We start from the raw sequence: 6870 nt of genomic DNA on the forward strand, positions 1-6870 counted from the left end.
ACACCTGTGCAGCTGGATATTTTGTAATTGCCCAGCTGTGCTGAGGATCCTCCTCTAAAACACAGGCCCTGGAGCTTCTCATGAGCCTTGCATGTCCTAGAAACCCTGCTATGTCTTCTTCTCTCCAAGGTCCTTACGCCAAACCCTTTTCTCTTTTTAATACCAAAAACTAAATCCTTGATCTCCCTTTGATCCCTCACTTTAGGCTGTTGGCTTAGCATCATGATTCCTAAGAAACCATCTAGTGGTATATGCCTATGATCTCAGCAGTCAGGCACTGGGACTGGAGGCCCTGGAGTTCAAGGCCAGTCTGCTTGAGTTTGAGGCCATGCTGGGCTACATAGTCAGATCCTATCTGAAACAAAAATACAGTTAAATTGAAACGTTCCACTTGTCTCAGTGTTAGCTCCCTGCCTTTCTGTCACATAGAGATAGAAGACCCTAGTCCCTGTCCAAGCACAGTATAATTGCCACCTGCTCCGTGACGGTTGCCTTTTCCTGTTTATGTTGCAAGATATTTCCTATCCTTTCACATAAGGCAGCGAGAGGCCAGTGATTGAAGGAGAGAGAGGAGGAGCTAAGGGGAGAGAGAGGCCCAGAGGACCACAGAGCAGAGTAAGGGCACTAGAGAAGCAGAGAGGGAGACAAGGATATACAGATGGCTTCAGATGTATTTCTGCTGTTTTGGAGAGGTTAGAAATATTGGGATAAGACTTTATCATTGTAAATTGGCATTATGAAATTGGGAGTTTCTTATACATAAATATATTTGGTTAACCTTTCAAGTTTAAGAGTCATGCTTTACTGGATACTTGGAAGGAGTGGGTGCTGGACAGAATCACAGTACTCCCACTGTTTACAGAGGGCATAGGTCTTATTAATACCTATGCCCCTAAAGAGATGCCTCCCCGCCCAGCCCCTGGCCCCTCAGCTCCCTCCTCATCTCTGCTCTCCATTCAGGCTATGAACTGACAATGGCCTTCAACTATGCATCTCTAGGGTTTCAACCTCCATGTTTGAAAACCTTCACCAAAGCTCCTGACAACTAAATTCAAGGACAGCGTCCTTCATTTGACCCAGCTGGCCACTCCATTTGGGGGTAAAGTGGGGACACAAACATTTTGCTCTTTTGCCTTTCTGAGACTTCCTTCCTCATCCTCTCTTTTAGCACCCTAAACACCAGTGTGTAATAAGGCTCTCTGTTTGCTTCCTTTTCTCTAAACATGGTCTTTTCTTAAAAGCCCGTAACTCTCAGGAGTATTTGTGCTGCAGTGTTTTGTTTTGTATTTTCTTTACGCTAGTTAATTAACCAGCTGTGTGTTGGGTGGAGGCATGTGTGTACCATGATACATATGTGGAGGTCAAAGGACAACTTGCAGAGTCTGTTCTCTTTCAAATGTGTGGGTTCCAGGACTTGAACTGAGGCTGTCGGGAATGTTGGCAAGCACCTCTCCATCTTACTGGCCCTCGATGACTTTGAGGAAAAATCTGAGACATGGTCTCTTTACGGCTAATGCTTGTGCTCCTCTTTGTCTCTGTCTCTAAAGCACTGGGATTACATGGTGCACCACACACAAGGACTATCTAACCATGTCTATCTAACGCCTCTTCTATCCTGTCCACATGTCCAATGAGCATCTCAAATTCAACACACTCAACAGAAGGTGTGAGTTCCTCCATCCCCAGATTATTTTCTCTTCCTTTTTTTTAACGCCTCAAGTCCTGGAGCCAACAGTAAGCAGATCAAATGACTTGAAGTCCACACAACACTTCCCTTTCCCTCATTCCTGTGTCCAGTTCATCATCAGATCTGTAAGTGTGTACACACTAGTGTGTGAGCGTGTGGAGGCCTGAGGATGACCTTGAGTGCTGTTCCTCAGGACTTGTCCGCCTTTTCTTTTTGATTCATGATCCCTCATTATCCTGAATTTCATTAAATACCTAGACTTGCTGGCCAAGCCTAGCTGGCTAGTCTCAGGCTTGCTAGTCTCAGGGATCCACCTGTCTCCACGTCCCCAAAGCTGTAGTACAAGTGTGTGCTACTACACATGCAATGTTAGCACTATCAGGACTGAGCTATCTCCCCAGCCCTGAACTAACAAATTTTTAACCTCAAATTCTATCTCAAATTCTTCTGTTTTTCTCTATCTCTACTGCTAACAATGGTCTAGATTGTCATCAAATCTCACCTGAATTTTTGATGCAAGACCAACCTTATGCCCTTTTTTCATTGGAATTACTTTCAATCCATTTTTCTCCACTAAGCACCCAGAATAGAGCTGTTATCTCTTGTTCTAACTGAAGCCGTGACTGGTAAAGAGTGAATCAAGAGGAAGATCTGGCCACACACCTGCTCCTCACATGAGCTTCAGTGTGCTCTCAAGGTTGCCTTATCCACACATGTAGTGCCAATACAGTGACTCACATCCTTCCTATCGCTGCGACCCTTTAATATACCTTCTCATGTTGTGATAACCCCCTCCCATAAAATTACTTTCATTGCTACTTCGTAGCTGAAATTTTGCTACTGTTATGAATTGTAATGTAAATATTTGGTATGCAGGATATATGATATGTGACCCCTGGGAAAGAGTCGTTCACCCCAAGGAGTTGCTACCCACAGGTTGAGAACCACTGAGCTGGTATTTTTTTCTCCTTTTTTATCCTGCTCATGAAACTGAATCATACTGTTGAATAAATAACTCCCTTCTCCCTGTTAATATGTGTGTGGTGCGTGCATGTGTGTGTGTGTGTGTGTCTGATGCTAATAAAGTCTAAAAGTCTAGAAAAGAGACCAAGCAAATCTAATATTAGGTGATAATGAAGAAAGAGGCTTTGAGAAGACGAGAGAGAATCAGAGACATACAAATTGACAGAATGTTGTAATGGGGCTGGAGAGATGGCTCAGCAATTAGGAGCATTCTCTGCTTTTCCAGAGGACTTCACTTTAGTTTCCAACACCCACGTCAGGTGGCCTACTTTGCTTTTGATTGCTGTGCAACTTGTGGAGGAAAAGGTCTACCTGACTCACAGGTAGACAGTCTGTCATCAAGAGAAGAAGCCAAGACTGCAGTTTGAGGCAGAACCAGAAGGCAGCTGAAAGCAGAGGCTCTGGAGGAATGCTGCTCCCTGGATTGCTGTCCACGACTTGCTTGGCCTACTTTCTTATCCATCTCAGGACCACTTTCTTAGTGGTGGCACCGCCCATGGTGGGCTGGGCTCTTTACATCAATCCTTAATTAAGAAAACGTCCCTCAGGCTTTCCTGCAAGATAATCTGATACAGGCATTTCCTCAATTGAAATTCTTTCTTCCCAGGTGGCAATGGCTTGTGACAAATTGACCAAAACCCAACAACACCCCCCCTCAACAAACTAAGCAGCATAGCCTGTGACTCCAACTCCAGAGAATCCAACACCCTCCTCAGACTTCCCCAGACACCTCTGTACACATGGCATTTACTCTCTCTCTCTCTCTCTCTCTCTCTCTCTCTTTAAAAGAAAGATATCAGAAACCAGAATATTCGCACGTGGAAAATATCATAAAAACATTCAACTATTACAATGGCACCTAACATGCGATTTAAAAAATTCAAAGATAAAATATTATATTGTATTCTTCTTATTCTCTTCTCTGAAATTCAGCTTGGGTTTATATTGATATGCTTTATCATTAATATTAAGGTATAAATAATATCAATTTTAATTATTTATATATTTATATATAGATATAACTATAATATTTAATTATTAAGGTATAAATACTATTAATAATTATTTTATCATAATTATTACTGGTGTTTTGGAGACAGGGTCCCACTATATGGCTTTGCCTGGCTTGGAACTTGCTGTATAGATCAAGCTGACTTCCAACTCATAGTAATCCACCTGCCTCTGCCTCCTGAGTGGTGGAATCAAAGGTGTGCACCACCATGCCCAGACTGATATGTCTCGTGTAAATGATTTATTACCTTTTGCTTTATATGTTTTGCCTGCATGCGTGTCTGTGCACTATGACTGTGCCTGGTACATGAGAAGCTCCCAAGAGAGCACCAGATCCCCCTGGAACTGGAGTTGCAGGAAATTGTGACTTGCCATGTAGGTGCGGAGAACTGATCCTTCTTCCTCTAGAAGAACAGCCAGTGCTGTTAACCCAGAGCCATCCCTCAAGACGTGATATGTCTCATTTTAGACTCCAGGTCTCTCAAATGATCTTCGATGGTTTTCTTTTTTTTTTATGTATCTAATCTGATTCATGAGCCATTTCCTTCCATTTACTTTCTAATTCACTAATTAGTTCTCTGGTCAACTCTGTATTAAGTTTTCTTCCATTTCAGTAAATATATTTCTGATGTTCCTTTCCAAATGCATTTGTTTGTTTCTATGGCAACTGGCTCCTGCTCACAGGCTCCATTTCTTTCTTCTTTCCATATTTAAACACAACTACCTTAAAAACGATTCTCTGTTATTCCATCAGTTCTTGTTCTTACCAGCAGAATCTCCTCTGATGTGCTTTTACATGAGACATCTTTTCCCAAGTGGTTTCTGAGTTTTTGCTCATGAAACTGTAGTATTTGGTTTTTGTCTCTATGACCCACAATTTTTGGATTGTGTAGACAGACTTCCAGGAGAGCAGGTAGTGGGTCTCAGAGCTAGCCGCTTGTCCAGTTAGAATGTTCAGATGAGGTGATTCCTTGGCTTTTACGGGGATCTCTTCTTACACAGTTTGCGTGTGTGTGCAGTGTGTGTGCATGGACATGTACGTGTGAATGCAGGAGCCCCAGGAGGCCAGTTATGTCAGATTGCACCCAAGCCACACTTGCAGGTGGTCGTGATCCACCTGACCTGGGTGCTAGGAATCAACCCGGAATCCTCTGCAACAGTAGTAACCACAGTGAACCCTTGTACATCTCCCAACCATCCAATGGTCCCTCTACTTTATTTCTTTAAAGAAATTAATCTGTAAACACTGTCGTGTTCTGAGGTGCTAGGGTTTGGGGCTTCAATATATGAATTTTTGAAGTAATTCATTCCATCATAATGACAGAATGACTTCTGTTGGACACCTTTTCTGGAAGTACCTATTAAACCACTTTTCTAGTACGCTTGCCTTCTCTGGGGTGCCCTCATGATGCTGATTGATTTCTGGTGGTAATACTTTTCCTTTTGGTTTCAAAATGAGCAAGACTCACTGGCTACGGAAGCCCAGAGAGAGCGCATCCAACCCCACAGAGCCTTTTCACAATCCTGGCTCCTACCTTTTTCTACATCCTCACCAACAGCAATGGCAGCGTCTCTGAGAGCACCCATCTGTCTTCCTGTACACATGTGGCTTCCGTTCACCGCACCGCTAAGTGTTTAAACCTCCTGAGGGCAAGTGTCCATGTGGCTCACCTTTCTATATCCTCACAGCTCCTGCTCAGCCAATATGTTCTGTAGGATAAGCGATTGGCATAGCAAACCTAGTGGCCTAGCCTGTGTATTAATATGTTCCAAAAGAATAAAAAATAAATCTTGGATCAACAATTGACTCATTTGAAGACACTGGGGCCTTTGTATAACTTTTTCTGGCTTCTTCAGGTAAAGGCTTGGGAAGCCTGCTCTGTGGCCAGAGGAAGCATGTAATAATTCTGTACCTTTCTACAGGTTAGATGGACACCCAGGAAGAGAGCGAGTGTCAAGATATTATTACAGCTCTCTGAGTCTCATGCATACATGGTCCACGGCACATGCAAAATGGGTCAGTGGTTTGCCCGATTACGTAAAGTATGTTTTAAAAGGTGTATTTATTGCTTCTCGGCCTTTTGGCTAAGATCAAGTGTAAAAGGTGTATTTATTGCTTATCTTATTTATGCTATGTGTGTTTATTTTCATGGGTTTATGTATATCGCATGCATGCAGGGGCCCTTGGGGGTCAGATCCCCTGGAACTAGAGTTACAGGCAGAGTAACAGAGTTACAGGCAGTTGTGAACTTTCGTCTGGGTGTGAGGAGACAAACTTGGGTCCTCTGTAAAAGCAGTAAGAGCTCTTAACCACTGCTACTTACCTATATAAAGTATTTAAAAACTCATTTATTATTGTGTGTGTATGCACCATGGGGTGAATGTGTGTGTGTGTGTGTGTGTGTGTGTGTGTGTGTGTACTATGGGGTGTATATGTGTGTGTATGTATGTATGTGTGTATACCATGGTGTGTGTGTGTATATATGTATGTATGTATGTATGTATGTATGTATGTACTATGGTGTGTGTGTGTGTGTGTGTATAAATGTATGTATGTGTGTGTGTGTATAAATGTATGTATGTGTGTGTGTACCATGTTGTGTATATGAGGGTGTATCATGGTGAGTGTGTGTGGGTAGGTGTGTGTGTGTGTGCACCATGGTGCATGTGTGTGTGTGTGTGTGTGTACCATGGTGTGTATATATGTATGCAAGTGTGTACCATGGTATGTTTATGGTTTGTGTGTGTGTGTATAACATGATGTATGTATGTCTGTATGTATGTGTGAATGTATGTGTGTGTACCATGGTACATGTGTACACCATGGTATGTATATGTATATGTGTGTGTATGTTTATGAGTGTACCATGGGGTGTGTGTGTGCACCATGGTGTATGTATGCACTATCGTGTATGTATATGTGTGTGAGGGTGTACCATGATGGATGTGTGTATGTGTACCATGGTGTGTATGTGTACACCATGGTGCATATGTGCATACCATGGAGTATGTGGTATGTATGTGTGTGTATGTGTGAGTGTGTACCATGGTGTGTGTGTGTGTGTGTGTGTGTAGACCATGGTAGGTATGTGAAAGTCAGAAGACAACTCTGTGGAATCAGGTCTCTCCTTCCACATTTACATGGGTTC

The 6870-nt window shown here is 42.7% G+C and overlaps 1 pseudogene; it reads left to right on the top strand.

Annotated features, from left to right (window-relative positions):
- Window positions 1-5786: 5786 nt before the first annotated feature.
- LOC127693183 (uncharacterized) lies at window positions 5787-5923 on the top strand (annotated as a pseudogene).
- The last annotated feature ends 947 nt before the right edge of the window (window positions 5924-6870 follow it).

This window comes from Apodemus sylvaticus, chromosome 9 (genome assembly GCF_947179515.1).
Source record: "Apodemus sylvaticus chromosome 9, mApoSyl1.1, whole genome shotgun sequence".
NCBI classification, from domain to species: Eukaryota; Metazoa; Chordata; class Mammalia; order Rodentia; family Muridae; genus Apodemus; species Apodemus sylvaticus.